The sequence below is a fragment of the Parus major genome, chromosome 1 (genome assembly GCF_001522545.3).
Source record: "Parus major isolate Abel chromosome 1, Parus_major1.1, whole genome shotgun sequence".
In the NCBI taxonomy this organism is placed as follows: Eukaryota; Metazoa; Chordata; class Aves; order Passeriformes; family Paridae; genus Parus; species Parus major.
Window position 1 is genome coordinate 83,685,760 of NC_031768.1, and position 16,418 is coordinate 83,702,177.

At 38.8% G+C, this 16,418-nt stretch overlaps 1 protein-coding gene across 6 annotated transcripts in view; it reads left to right on the forward strand.

The window, feature by feature from the left end:
• TENM4 (teneurin transmembrane protein 4) overlaps positions 1 to 16,418 on the forward strand; it is a 591,710-nt gene that overhangs the window by 79,511 nt on the left and 495,781 nt on the right. For all 6 annotated transcript variants that reach the window (XM_015638720.3, XM_015638758.3, XM_015638767.3 and 3 more), the window contains exon 2: positions 13,614 to 13,756. The gene's annotated coding sequence lies outside the window, so the exon portion shown is untranslated. The remainder of the gene's footprint in view (positions 1 to 13,613; positions 13,757 to 16,418) is intronic.

Genomic DNA, 16,418 nt, shown 5'->3' on the forward strand with positions numbered 1-16,418 from the left:
AATCATATGTGAAAGATGTCTACGGTGATCTGCAGTTGTTTGTTGCTGTTTATTTATCTACAGACAGGTCTACTGCACTTGCCTCATGTCTATTGAAATGTAACTAACTTTTTGAGGGTGTAGCTTGTTAAACTTGGCTTTGATGCATATTTAGGGATGAGACTAGCTGTAACCTGAACATGTCCGTTTTTTAATTCCTTTGACTGTGGAAGGGCTTAGACTTTTTCAGGAGTGGATTGTCTGCAGTTAGTAAGATGATTTTCTTTCTGGATAACATGCAAGGATAAGAGAGAGCTTCAGGGCTGCCTTTTGGCACTCTATAGTCAGTCACACTGATAAAAAAAATGAGTGGCCCAGCAGTGAACATGGGTGTAGCACCCAACTGAATCAATACAAGACATAAAACGATAAAACAACTGAAATACTCTGATCAAATCCAATCCAAATCTTAATAAGGATCTTCTGCCTCAAAATAACAAACTATGCTTAATTATTAAAAAATAGCACAAGGAGAATGGGACACAGTCTAAATAAATATGTGCTTTAACTAAGATAATGAGATCTGACCTAGAAAAATGTAGGCTAATAAATCTGAGAGAGAAATAATCTAAAGCACAGTTATTAATTCAGACAAAGATACCTGGAAAGCAGAAATGTCAAAGGAGACCTTGGGGTTTTAGCAGACAGCAAATGATATATCTGTATGCTGCAATGCTAGAGGATTACAAAAAGGGATGTTGTGACTCCGGTCTGTACGTGCAGCGTCGTCATTCCTTTGTCCATAGGGAGGTGATTTTCTTGCTGGACAGCAGTGATGAGATTGCACCTTGAATATAGTGATGGATGTTGACAAATTGAAGGGAATTCCAAGAACAGCAGCAAAAATCATTAAGGGGCTGAACAGCCTGACTTGGTAGGAAATAGAAAGTCATGCTCTCAGAGGATAAAGGGAAAAGATTGTTTCTCTTATGCCAAGGTGACAAAGACAGGCATGATGGGATTATGTTAAACAAAAGAAAATTTGAGCTGCAAAGCAGGAAGAAATTCCTGCTACAGTATGACTAAGAAATTGCTCAAGTATATGGTTGACTATTTACACTAATAGAAGGAGATGTCAGCAGAAAAAGTTGATCAGAATTTAATTCATTCTGGCATTTGTACAGTTACCTTTTTTTTTCAAGTTGTGCATTTTATGCATCTGATGACCTGAGGTATCCTGCAAGTGTCTGGTTTGTTGCTGGTTGTATTTGACATATAATTATGACTTTGCATGAAGTTATTTTTCTGAACTTCTCTGGGAAATAAATATTTACATTAACACCTTGTGATTTTCTGACACCTTTTACTGGTGTTTCAGTGGTTTTTGAATTGACTTTAGCTTTTTAGCCAATGGGCTACATGTGTACATTCTTCTGTTCAGCAAAGTTAATGTTTATCCAACCATTGTACAGTCATTTTCACTGGTACCGTTGTATTGTTGATAACACGGCGGTGATACAGTCTTCCAGAAAGAAACATTTTAATGTGCAAAATGCTTTGTAAATACCAGAACTCGTAGTGCAGGCCAGATTCAATAGGGATTTGAGAAACTTGTTCTAGTGGAAGGTAGTGGAAGATGGCAGGAGGGTTGGAATTAGCTGATCTTTATGGTCCCTTCCAACCCAAGACATTCTAGGATTTAATGGTTTCTTAGAACCATCAAGAACCGGGTAGAAATTGCTGATTTAGACTGCTTTCTTGTGTGGGTTTTTCAAACACCAAAATTCTATAAATAAACAATTAGAGAAGCATTCAACATGCCCAAGTTGAATATCGCAAGAAAGTGGCATTTACTGAACAAAACAGCACTAATGTTAAAAATTGGAAGGGAGCAGTGAGCTATTTGCATTGAAAAGAAATTATCACCTCTGTCACTTGCACAGAGCTCAAATGCCTTGCTAATGCATAATGTATTTCTGATTGTGGAGGAATGTATACTATAAAGTACTTAAAGACTACTTGCTAAAAGGTTTTACTAAAAAAAAATCTAGTCAATTAACAACAGAAAATTTCAAATCACTGAGTCACTTTTAAACCTTTTGTGTAGGAGACTTGATCATATGCTCCATAGAAGAGATGAAATTGCAGTGGCAAGGGTATGGATTAGTAATTATTTTCTAGCCATAATTTCACTTATCTTGTGATGAGATTTTTTCACCACATTCCATTCACATTGGACTCCCTACACAACTAGAATGTATGTCAAATAATAGAAGAATCTCATTTATTTTGCTATTTAGCTCTGAAAAATTAATGGTGATTAACTTAAAATTAGTTGGCAGGAAATAGAACCTTAATGCTGTTAGAATTTTAAACTTCAGAATATTAATTCACTTTTTTTAAATCTCATAATCTGTTAATCTGCTTTAATATTTATGGATAATGATAGCTCTTATTTTCTCATTATTTTCACTGTCTCCTTCCTTCCCCTTGTCACCTGAATCAGTTTCTTTAAGAATAAATAAACTCATTTCTGTAGGCATTTCTGAAGTGTGGATTTGAGAGGATCATCTGGTGAATGTCTGCCACATCATAAACTTTAGGTGTAAGCATCTCAGGAATTTCTTTACCGCACTACCATATGCAGGGCTGGAATCAGATCTGATCTGGAAAGGAGGGAGGCAGGGGATGAGGATCTGCTCCATGACTGATCTAGCAGTAACTAGGGTGCACTGGACAATGCCCTGAAATGCTTGCCAGCCTCCCACACCTTGTAGTAAATCTGCTCCTTTACAAAAAGATCCCATAGTGAAATGACTTTGATTCACAGAACGCCAGCACAAGCTGAGTTGGAATGGGCCCAAAGGGATCAGTGAATCCAGCTCCTGGCCCTGCACAGCCCCATTCCCAGCAGTCACACCCTGACAGCAGTGTGCAAACACCACTTGAACTCAGTCAGGCTTGGTGCTGTGACCCCTTCCCTGGGGAGCCTGTTCCAGTGCCCCACTACCCTCTGGGTGAAGAAGCTGTGTCTTGTATCCAACCCACACCTCTGCTGACACAGCTTCAAGCCATTTTCTTGAGTCCTGTCAGTGGTCATCAGAGAGAAGAGATCAGTGTTTGTCCCTCCTCTTCCTCTCACAAGTCATAGACTGCAACAAGTTAAATTCAAGTTTTATCAATCTTCATGTAAATCTGGTCTGTACTTTCCAGTGTACTGTCATTATTTACTTGAGGATTTTCTGTAAAAAAGGTGTTTCTGAAATTCATTAGCTTATATTTTAACTGAAAATCTTTTACTTTTTCTAAGAGAGAGAACAAGAGGCTGTGCACAGAATGTGCAAAGGGGTTCTGCAGCCAAGCTGACTAGGACAAATTTAGTGGACCTCTTTAATTAGCTGTGAAGGTCATATCACATTGACTTCTGTGGCACTGCATCAACATAATTCAAAGCACAATTTGTTCCAGTAAAGTTGGATTTGATCTCCTGTTGCAGTCATTCTGGCTTCTAAGCCATTTAGTAGTGTGAAGGAGTGTCAAAGTTTTGCTGGTGTGATTGGTTGTGATTTAAGATTCTTTTTGCATTTACTTTCTGGTTCAAAAATGACTATTCAAGGAAGGCAACAGAGGAAAAGTTCTTTGATTTCATTCATTTGATTATGGCTTGATTCCACACCATGGTAATTTCTAAAGAAATGTTCTCACACATTCTACATGTCTCAAAATATTTAACTTAAAAATATTTCCTCCATATTATAGTTTGAAAGGTATTTTGCACTCAATGATCTTGGAGGTCTTTTTCCACCTGAATGGTTCTACGAATCTACATCTAGGCTCCCTCTGGGTACTGGTTAGACTTAACTCCAGAGTTACATTTCACATGTAAGACTAACATCTTCAGGTGGAATACACAAGAAATAATGGCTTTTCGTAGATTTGGCCCAGTTGATTTAATTTTAGATATCTCTAGCTAAACTACAGTTTATTCTACAAAAAGTGAGATGATAGTTCTTTCACCAGAAAAGGCTACTTTGTGCAGTTGGATGGGTTCTTCTGGTAAGAAGAAGGGCATTTTGGTGCTCTGGTTTCCTGTCTCCCAGGGCATATCTCTGCTCCATGTCTCTTTACTATAGACCTGTAGAAATGCTAGCACCTTGTATACTCATAGTCAAATGCCATATGGGACTTCCTAACATTAATTGAAAAGCTAATTAATAGATATTTTTCTCATGGCGTGTGAATTCATCTGAATTGTCATTTCTAGTCATTGCTAAAGAACTATAAGTCTTGAAGCACACCAGACAGCCTTAAAAAGATCTAGTAACTGTGAGTTCATAACACTTTATTGTTAGCCAGTGCCAGAAAAGCAGTGCTGCCAGTTATATTCAGATACACACAGATTGATCTCTCATAGCTGAAGCAGTACCATGTGGTTTGGTCCCCTAGTTGAAGAAGACTACTGTTTTTGTTGTTGTCATTGCAACATTAACCTCCAGGGGTTTTGTTTTATTGCTGGCCTGTTCCCCAGATGACTGTTTTCAAGTGGAAGGGGAGGTAAATCTGACAAGAAAGCAATAATTCATAGAGAAAATGACAGCGATAATGAAATCCTGCAGTGGTGGAAAAATTTCCCCAGCAGAAATGTGCAGCCTGGCTCACCTGCTGGAAGTTCATTGTCTGCAGTGTGTCTCCTTCAGACCTGACTTTGGCCTAATGCAATTTTTTAAGCATGAGAACACTTTGCTATTTCAAAGCTCTGGCATTATTGGTAACATTGACCCAAATCTAAACGATTGTTATGTGAATCAAATCGTAATATCTAATGACCCAAGTGCTGTAATATGAACATGCTGCCTGGGGAGTTGCACTGTGTACTGCTGGTTTGCATGGGTTGATCTTTTGGCAAAGTCACAGAAAAATGAGAAGAACATTTCCATAACAAGGAGCAAGGACTTAAGAAAACTTGTTTTTCCCTGTCAGGTCATTCACTCTAAGGAAAGAGGTAGAGGGCAATAATTCTTCCATGAAACCAGGTAACAACCTTTTAATAAGCATCATTAAGTCTTTAGGTTGAAATAAGAGGCTATCTACCCTTTTATCCCATATTATATTGCCCAAATTCCTCTTTGCCATCCTCACTGTGGTTAGATGAAAGCCCCCTGTTTTCATATCGATCACTAAAAGCACTTTCCCCTCGTACCAGTTCACTGCATCACTTCTAAATGCAGTTCATCTGATCTCTTTTACTTTGGTTGCTGCTCATTCAGGGCTACAAAAACTGTAGTTTCAGGCAGGTCTTGGAACCAAATGATCATATTTCTTACCTCATTCCAAGGGATAACATTAGGATCTTTGTTTAGGTGGGATTCAGAATAAAAATAAAGCTCATTTTGCTTTCCCATGCATGCCCACACACGTGCACACCCACATATATATACACCACTCTTTCTCCACAAGGCTTATTTGAACCCAGAACAGTAGACATCTGTGTATGTTTGTGCTTATTTCTTTTCAGTAACACACTTTCCAAATGCTAGCTGCTGAGTAAGTGTAACTGCACTGAAATGTTAACCCGTGTTCAACCTAAGCTCTGCAGGGCCAGGGGTTGAATGATTCTTGGAGTTATTCTTTCTCACTGGCAAAGAAATGTTTCTCTTTGACAAGGATATTATTCAGGCAATGAAGTTTTTGGCTTAGAAGTTATGAAGAATTTACTTGTAAACAGCTCTGAGCTTATGATGTGCTGTTTGCCTTCAGTAACTTGCATGTGGCTGTAGATCTTCTTTCCACTTGCAATTTCTGTATGCATGGAATTTTACAAGCATGAGACTCAGTGGAGCACTTCCATGTCTGTTTTCTCTTCTTCTCTTTTATCCCTGCCAGACCAGCACAAAAAATCCATATTCTAGCTTGAAGGAAAACCATCCACTGTGATAAGAACCAGCCTCACATGCCAGATAGATTGAAAAATCAGGCTGACATTTTAGGGGACTGTTCCTGCACTAAAGTGAAATGACAGGTGTAGATCCACACAACAGGCTGGATTTTATGAATGCACATCAGCACGGTATCTGCTGTGTTCAAAGCAGTCTGCAAGCTTCAAGGTAAAAACAAAACTAAAAAAACAAAACCAAACACACTGAAAAATTGGTTTTTAAATAATATGACCTTTTCATATTCTGAGTTTTGCCAGTCATAAGCAGTGACTTTCCCCATCTTATTTACATTAATATCCCCCACTTTAGTGTTCCCCAGCTTCATTTTATGATGACACAGACAACACTTTCTTTTCTTTGTTCCTTACATGTAAGTAAATTTTTGTATTTGTCTGTTACAATGGATTATGTTGTCAGTAAATGAGAACACTAACTCCTGGCCAAGCTTCACCCTCCCTTCCCTTCCCTTCCCTTCCCACAAGATTTAATTGATCGGTTTCATCATACACAGCTTAACCTTATGCAAGAACATGAAATAACATATGGTTTTCATCCCAGAAAGATAATTAACCCCCAGGTGATCTCAGTCAAATGGCAAGAAAAAGAAATATAGTGGGGTTGTTTTTGGAAGGGACAAGAGAAGGAGGAAGCAGGGAAATGATGTCACCTCTGGTAGCCTTTTGAACTTTGAGCCCTGAAATCTCAGTTTTGATGAGTGCACTCAATCCAGTCATTATGAGAAAACTGAAGCATGTCTCAGGGTGCCCTGATCATGAAATTGATGCCCTAGGGCATCAGTGTGCACACTCTTTCCTAGCTAGCCCAGTTGCTTACTCAGCAAAGAACTCTTGCTCTTGTTGGCAGATCAGAGAAGAACTACCTCTCCCAGTCAGTGTTTGCATTTAGAGAGATAGTATTGTTCCTGTCTTCCCTCCATTCCTCTAGGGAGACTAACTCCATGGTATTCCATTGGACATTCACTGCAAATTGTTTTAGTTGATCTCCTCTTCCCACTGGCAAGTTATAAACTAGTTTTTATGTTTGTTCCCTCTACTTCAAGCTTTTGTTTCTGCAACACTGCATCTGTGCTACCCTGGCTGATGTATGATAGGAGAAGGGCTATTACATTTGTACATCAAATCCTATATCCATAGTTTGCCTTACACAGTCAGAAAATATTTGTAGGCTTTACATCTGATAAAGGTCATCTTCTGAAATGCAGAGGTGCAGAAGAATCTTCTTGAGTCTGAAGACAGATTAGCTGCAATGATCTTTGATATGGTTCATTTCTTTTGTAGAAAGAAGAAGCTCCACATATTTGGGACAGGTTTACCATTGCTTAACAAGAACTGTGAATCATGTCAGTACATTGTAGCTGCAGCATGGGAAATTTTGAGCAGGAGCTGGAGTAGTGGAAAATTTTCAGGGGAGTTAAGAAATAAATTTATAGTGTGAAGCAAACACCTAAATGCTTCCTTAGTCTACCACCAGCTTCAGGAAGGAAAGATGCAGAAAAACCTCGCATTTTTCTTTAAAAAGTTTAAATGGGAGACAAAAATCCAGGTGTGTGACTTGCATGCAAGAGGTAGAATGACATGAAATATGAAGCTTATTGTTAAGCAGAGAGTAGAAGTGATCCAAATCTGACAAATCTAACATATTCAGCTCAACAATTTTGAATTCCTCCTCCCCAGTCCCATCAGCCAGGCTTACAGCTCAAGTATTTATACAGCACTGAACCATCAGTAGCCACCCCTCTCCTGTAAAATGGTCCCCACCAAATGCTGTGGAATGGCAGATACTTTGGTCCTGTAAACCCATGCTGAAATGAGACCTGCTTGTCAGCACATCTTCTTTTTCAGCAGCAACTTCATTCAACATCATACATTCTCATTGCTCCCATTTATTCTCACTGTCTCTTCTGCTGGAAGAGACAATTCCTCCTGCTGGAGGCCTGGGAGGGACAATTTTGTATAAGTCAGTCCTCCAGCTACCAAAATGTCACAGACACAAGGTGGTGTATTCTGTCCTACACCAGGTGATTGCTCTTACATCTCTGTAAGAGCATTCCACACCCATTTGCCAGATTTATTTCCATCTTAGAGACTAAACACATTTGAATGAGTGAATCCTGGCAAGCATTTCAAGCACCTGCCTTGCTTCTGGCTGAATGCTGAGCAGCGCTACAGTTGGGCTGTTGCATGGTAACTTTCAGGCTCTGAAATCTTGGATCTATTGAGATGGTTCTCCTGCAGCTCCATGGGATGCTTCTTTTGTCACCAACCATCTGCCAGTTCCTTTGGCTACACAGGTATAAAGTGTGCATGCCAGCCTGACTGGTGTCAGCACTGAAAATTCCCCAGTACTGTGTGCAAACAGAAGGCTCTGTTCTAAGTGTGAGGAAATACTGTATCATTCTGAGGAAAACTCCCAAGCCCCCTGGGGAGAAAGAAAAAAACAATTCTCATTCTTGTCAAGATAGAAAGGTGATACAAGGATGGGGAAAATGTCATTTATGGTAGGATGAAGGCATAATTAGCTAACAAGCTGTACAAAGAGGGGTGTTGAAAACATCAACATCTGTGTATATCAAATGTGGGCAAGGTAGCAACATGTGACCACAAGGTAGAAATTGTGTTGGCAAGATGGACTTGACCCAGAGGGTCCTTTTTGAGTCCCATGAAATACTACATTATTACTTTTGAGCTCTTCCTTCCATAAATGGTTCACAGAACCATTTATTGGCAACTCAAGAAGTAGGTGAAGCCAATCTTGAAAGAAACACGTTGTTTCTACTACTTGTAACATGTGGTCAGCATTCCAGTGAAATTATCAATGTTTTACTTTCCCCATTCTCATGCAGAGTTGTTGGACTGTATCACTGCTTCTGTACTATCCATGGTAACAATGATGGCACACAGACAGCGTGCCTGGAATCATACAAAATATTTGCATAGCAACTGTGCCAAATAGAACCAAGTTGTTTTACAGAAGAGTTTGCTTAATGACAGGGAATTCTCCAGGTATCATACCAAACAGTGGCCACTGGTTACCTCTTCACATGCTCAGCTGCATGTGAGAAAATTGGCATGAGGGGCTCCTAGGATTATATTCCTCTTTGCATGGTTAAACAGTTGGAAGCAGTAGTCAATTATGAGTATTTTGGCTTTTGTGTGAGTACATGGAAGAGCCCAGAATAAAAACTGAGGAATCCACTACTGTGGCTTTGTCTCATGGACTCAGAACTACAGAATATCACAGAGGCTGGAAGGGAGCTTGGAGATCATCTAGTCCAACACACACTGCTCAAAGCAGTGTCAGCCACAAGAGCCCAGGGACGTGTCCAGTCACGTTTTGAATATTGCCAAGGACAGAGTCTTTGCAGCCATTCTGGCTAAACTGTTCCAGTGTTCAAACACTCTTCCTCCAGCCCAGAAGCTTTACAGGACTAATGTGCTTTCATTTCTCTATTGTTGATTCTCTAATACAGAAGACACGTCTGTATAGAATAATAATGTTTTGTCAGTAGACCAAAAAGCTCTCTTTGCCAGGCTTGGTAACCTGTCAGGTTACCAAGCCTGAGTCAGAGAAGTATTCATAAATAATTGAGCTTTCTCAGACGAAGCAGTGCGACCCTTGGCCTCAGTATTATTTATCTTATTTAATAAAGGATGTTCTGGGGGTACATTCAGGATCAAGAAGAGTTTTGTTAATGCTGAAGGACAGTACTGGTATCATAGCCAATTAATGTGCCTGTTCCTACTGATGATAAATGGGTCTGTCGTCTGTTCATCTGGCATTGAGCCTCGAGCCTTACATAATCATTTGTGGCTATACCCAAGGGTTTTGATAGTTAACATTTCAGCTTTTACAGGTCAACAGAATTTTTCAAGAAAGATAGATTTGGTAAATAGCAGTCTGCAGCAGAAAACTGGAGGTGAAAACAAAATAATATTCAGAGGATAAGGTCTGTAAAATGGGCCGAAACTCATCTGAGGAAGAATCTTTTCAGTTCTATTTCAAAGTTTAGGGAAAGGAGAAAAGTGTGAGAAAAGAAAAATGCATCAAAGGAACTCTGGTGAATCCAGGCTGGCTTAGCCTTCATGGGTTAATAGATCATTTGAAACTGCTGTTTTCAGTGGCTCTGAAATTGCAGGAAGTGGTTTGAGGCCAAGAGGGAATAATGACTCCAGGAGACATAATTTCTAGGGAGGAACTGAAGTCCTGCAATTCTGCTTTGGAGGAAACACAAGCCACAGAATGAAATTCCTTGCAGTTTCAAGGTTAGCAGAGAAGCTGATGGCTGGAAGAGAGAAATCTGAGGAGGGAAGCAGAAAATATGAAATTATGTCTGTGTGCCTATGTGTGGGCAACGTTACGCCACATCACCAAACCTTTTGTCCTTAAGCCAAGAATCTGAGCTGAAAATGCCTTTTGCAAGGTCCTTCCAAAATGCACCTCAGCTCTCCAATTCTGAGTGTTCATGTTAATTCAACATGGAAACATTGGGATACGGGTTTTGAAATACTTTAATGATTACTGTCCTCAGATAGATAATGGACAGGCAGAAGAGGGAGGGAGGGAGGAATGTAGGGAGGGAGGGAGGAAAAGTCTCTGCTCATTTGACATTTCACCAGATGAGAAAACAGAGATGGCCATGCACAACTTGCACCACTCTCGCTGCTACTTCTGGTGGCTTTCTATCAATAGACTCACATCTGAGACCCACAGACAAAGAGAAAAGCATGTCTTTACAGATTGATCCCACCAAAGTGGCAGAGGCACAAGAGTTAGCTCAGTCTATATTTAATCTACCAGTCTCCCTGGAGTCAGCGGAGAGAGGCACCCCTATAGGGCAATTCAGAGAAGGAATATGACTGCAAGGGCAGCATTAACCTTTATGACTGTTCTGCTTTTGCCAAGAGTCAAAAGGATCAATTCATAGCTGAGTGGAGAAGACTTATACTGGCTAAGAAGCAGACCCAGTATCAATAAAACTACCACAGTGTGTTCTCTGTATCACAGAACTGCCATATGTCTCCACTTATGGGGATTGGGTATGGGCACTGTGGAGGCAATTGCTTTTCTGGGCAGGTTAATGTAACAAAAAGCGAGCCGCTTCTGCAGCCATTAATCTCCCTAAAGCCCATAGTCTCAGTCCTCCTGTGCTGTACTCTGTGCTGTGCTTCATTATGGAGTCTTTAAACACCTCAGCTAAAGAGAGAGAGAGTAATTTAAAAAGAAAACACAGCTTTGGCTCCTTTTAGTTGGATTTTTGGACAAGTAAGGTTCCTCTTGGGTTAACTTTCTTAGACTTTTCTACTTTTGTTTATATTGTACTACAAAGGCCATGTGCTATTGAGTAGACACCCAAAAAGAATACCCAACATTAGAATATTTAATAAATCAAGATAAAATAAGGTATTTAAAATTGTGAGTTTTAAGTATTAAAGCATTTTTGTTATTTTTATTTTTATTTTCCTACTTCCAATTTAGTAATAAAATCTGATGATCTTGCTCTTATTTTTAATAATAATCTTATTTACAGTACTTTAGGAACTACAACTTCAAGAAGAAAACATAAATGAATGTTTATAGTATAAAACCTGGTTTTATTTAATACCTTGGAGGTTTGGGGGAGGCTTGCTTGGGTCTGTTTTATTATCAAGAGGTATCCAATAACAATTTTCTTTATTTTAATTATGTCTGGAATATACTGCTCGTTGTAAACAGAACACGTAGTTATTTAACATGCATATTTTAGTTCAGGGATTTGAAGCAGTCTACTGGGCTAGGACACATGCTCCATATTTCCATTTATTGTCTCATAGAACTTCTTGTTCTAAGAACTTGTCAGGACTTCTGAGATATCTTTGAATAATCTCCACTTGTGACTTTTTCTTTTGTTTATCAAAATAGTATTATAAATACATTTGTGGGCCTCTTGGTGGAGAAAAGATTTACTGTTTCTGATAGTTGCTTCACTGCTGTAAATCAATATAGTGCTACTTATATCAGACATTCTACTATTTACCCCAGATTGAACGTCTCCTCCTTCAGTTCCAATATTAACTCAGTTAAAAATAGTAGTTTTATATTTAAACCTCTGCTTCCTGAAGTGACAGTAGGTGGGCCAACTTGTAACATGATCAACATTTACAGCATTATCTCTACTGGAATACATTTATTCCAGCTCCTTACAAACAAAACATAATAGATTTTTGGAATCCTACTGTTATAATTTTTACAAAAAATCAATATTAATTAAAGAATGAAAAATGTGAGCCTTAATATAGCATGCATACATGTGCACAAGTAGCATACAACACAAAATTTTTGGCATGTTGTTATGCAACTCATTCCCTGAAGCAGGACTTGTGCAAAGGGGTGTTGTGCTGGACTTGTACATGGGGAGTAGAAAAAGTGAGATGGGGGATCACAGAGTCCTGTTCTCAATGCAAAACTTGTGATTTAGTGCAAAGTTTAGTTTTACAATTAACTTAAAAGCATTTGAGATGCCCAGAGCCATTTTAAATGCCCAAGCTTATTTAGGAGAGTGGCAGAGAAGATGCAGGATTTGCAGGAAATCCATGTCTTTCTGGACAGCAGCTGAAGGACAATCAGAATAACTAGGGCATCTCTAGTTGCACTGGACAGCTTTATGTGGACAGCTGAGCTGGGATGCATCTTGCATCTGCAGTCACAACTTTTCAAGCTATTTTTTGATGACACTGAGGGGCATGTTAATTGTGACCTACTAGAAACTGTCTGCCCTTTGCAAGATCATATACTGGCTCATTTTCTCTGCTGTGCCACACATTATATTGGTGAGTGCTGTCACTAAACAGAGTGACATTACCCAGTGGATCTCATGGTAAATATAGATTCAAGTACCTCTAAAACTGAGAGTTGTCTTCAAGTCCCCATTAAATATAGAGCTGCTAAAAAAAGTGTCCAGGACATTACTACGTTAAAGTGTCTGAATAATATGCAGTAGAGGACTGAGATGGTAATTTTGTTGATGTATGTTGAAACAGTTGGACTCATCCAGGTGTATCTCTCCTAAATTTCTTTGAAAAAACCAATATAATGTGAAAAACCTACAGTATTTGAGTGATATTTTAAAATAAGGAAATATGCTTTATTACCAGCATTAAGCATAAAATATAGACAAGAAAGGAAGCAAAAATACAGTTAGAATGCTTGTCCCATGAAAAACATACTCTCTCCGTGTTTGAACGTCTGCATACTAACTTAGGTCCAGTTTCATTCCATTCAGCTTGAAGCACCTCACATTTGATATACTCCTTATCCAGCCTTTGAGAGCACATCTAATGTGTGAAGCCACCAATGGATAGGGGCATGGTGTGTATATCTTGGGTAGGAGCAAACCTGGAGCATGCTGTAACTGTTCCTGGGGAAATCAAAGTATGGGAAGGCAGCTTGGACATGGCTGGCCTTATATATGGAGGTAGATACTCATTTACCCATATCAGTACAGACATTAAAGAGGAGTACCAGTTCATGTCTGATGTGATAGCCTGGATTCTGATGGAGGTACTCTGGTAGATAGAGGGAATCTGGGTCTTAGAGCCCTGACAGCTTCCATGCAAACAACCTTTACAAATCCATACAAACAACCTTTACAAATCCATGCCACTCTTGTCTGACACTCAACACCTGGCTCCTTTTCTGTAGTGAGGATGGCTGGACCACTGCAGTGGCGCACTGATTTTTGTGGATGGTGATCACAAAAAGAGAATTGAGAAGAGGCCACCCGAGTTATTCTGACACATGACTTCAGTGCTTTCAATTCTTAGACAGATGAGGATCTGAAATATGTAAGTACACAATCATTGTTTTTTAGATTTATTTGCAAAGATGAGTCAAAGAAGTAAAACTCTCCATCTATAATGGGTGTCGTATTTAGACATTTATAATTTTCCTTTGATGTGTGTTTATACTGGAGTTGATAGATCAAGATTGTCCTCACAATATTCTAAGCACTGTTATTCGTCTCCATCCTTGTTTTTTTTTTAAGAAATGAAAAGTGCAAAAACCATGAAATTATATTTGCAATGTCATTTTAAATTTATTGTCTAATAAATAGTGATCACTTGGAAAACCTATTTTTTTCCTATGTTGTTAACAAGAGTTTTAACCAAAGTGATTGAATCAAGATGAGAAATGATCCCAGGTTTCTGAAGCTTGAATAAATGATATTGTCAATGTTAATACACTGGTCTGAAAGTTTATTTGAAGTATCAGAAATAACCTAAATATAATTTCATGGCAGCTCATATACTACTTAGCATAATTTATTCCTTATCACAGAACCTCAATTCCTTGTGTTTTACTGGCATTTCCAACTCAGCAAATACCTACCAACACTCAGCTATTTACTCCTGCACACTCCCAGTTCAAGTAAAGATAATGCTTCTTTTTTTTCTACCAAATAAATTCTAAATTGACTTACAACTCAATCTTGACTGCCACCAACACTTCTGTTGAATGAGAGCAACCAAAATTTCATGTGGATATACTACTTCTGATTCATCTAATGTTGTTGCATAAGATGCCTTTTAGAACTCTATTATCTCCAATAAAAAAATGTGTGCAGCAGTAAATAAGTAGAATTTGTCAGCTGCAGAGTGCTGTACCATGGTTTTACAAGTGAATCTCCATCCCAAAGTATTTCAGAGAGAACAAAAGAAATTTGAAATGTTACTACATATGCCAAGACTCCAACAAGCCATAATAGGGACACGATTGAGTTTATTTCTACAGCTTGAAGCCAGAACACTGTACTTTAAAGTACAAAAAACAGTCAACGAGGTCTGCAATGGACTTGAAAGGACAAGGCTGAGTCCTATGGCATTTCTGGTTCTGAAATTTGTCACGGGACAATGTTTTTACTCAAATAGGGTTCAAAGTATAGCTTTATGTCTCAAGAATGTACTGGTTCTCCTTTGGTTTTAAGCAATAAGCATAAGCTTATATGTGTTTTCTTCCCCCACTCCAGGTTATAAAACATTTCAGATTATTGTGTTTATATAGTAACGAGACTACCCTGAATTCTTGCAGCTTTGGGCAAGTTTTTGAACATACGCATTGTACCAGTGACAGGCAGATTGTTCTTGACAGACCTGAATTAAAATAAGTGTTTTTTAAGGAATATTTAGATTTCTGACTGTAGCTGACTGGTTTGGTAGAGAATGGTGTAAGACCAGTGCCCTTATATCAAGTCCTTTGTTCATCTGAAGATTTCCAGAGGAATTGCAATAAAAGGAACTACAGCCTAGGCATCTTCACTGCACTGGAGGGAGAAAGCAAGACTTTTCAGGACAAATAAAAAGCGGCAAGGCAATCGTAGAGCTCTGGCATTTATTTTTTTTTCAAAAAAGAAAATAAATAAAAAGCTTCTGAGTGGAAAAATGAAACTATTGGACCTTTTTGCAGCTATGCAGATAGGTAAAGGACGCTGATGCTGCCATGAAGTATCTGCCTAACTCCAGATAGGAGCTTTTGTATGATGATTTGTTCAGCAACTATCAAAATATCTTATTCCTTTAAGAAAAAGACCTCCTCATAAGTATCAGGGCTTTCTTAAAGGAAGAATAAAAACTCAATTTCCAGAAATTCTACATTTTAAGAGACCTATCAACCTAAAGCAGACTTTTTGACAGCTATGGAAACAAGCCAAGATTGTATTAAAAAGTGGTATTGTGCTAGGGGTAACCATGCCTTGTCAGATGTATTGCATATACCCTGCTGTGTGCATGGATATTTATGGATATGCCTATACAACACATCAAATCAAGGGGAAAAAAAAAAAAACAACTTACAGGAAGGTGTACTAATATCTGGCTGTCCATGGCTTAAAGATACAGCATGAATGCATTGTCCTGGCAAAGAAAGTGAAGGACATAAATGAAAGGTTATTCCCATAGTAACTCAGTAGTTCAAGGACATTTATCAGTACTACATATCTGCTGGAAAAGAGTGGATGAGGGATCCATTCATCTTAGTTCCCCATGGTTGCTATCTGCTTGAAAATCTCACCCATTGCTACCTGTATAGGGAACCTTGACAGCTGGGGACAGTTTGAATTATTTGAACCATGCATCTCTCCACATGCCACCAGGATGAGGATTTACATTTGAAATTGGAATTGGTTTATAACCTTGCAGAAATGCACGGGAGTAATATATGGATCTTATCAGTATGTCTGGCCAGTTTTGAGTTCCTGCAGAAATGTTGCCACATAAGGATCTCCTCTGAGGTACTCAGATATCAGTGTGATTAGCCTGGCAGACAGACCTCTGTATTGGGGAAGCAAGGTCAGTGCTCCTGGGACAGCAGGAGACATAAAGATTCAATAATAATACTTTATTATTCTATCAAATGATATCTGCAGAACACTTTAAAATCATTATGTGAAGGACAAAGGATGCTCTATATACAGAGGGGTAAAGGCTGACATTTCTACAGTGCATGTAATTA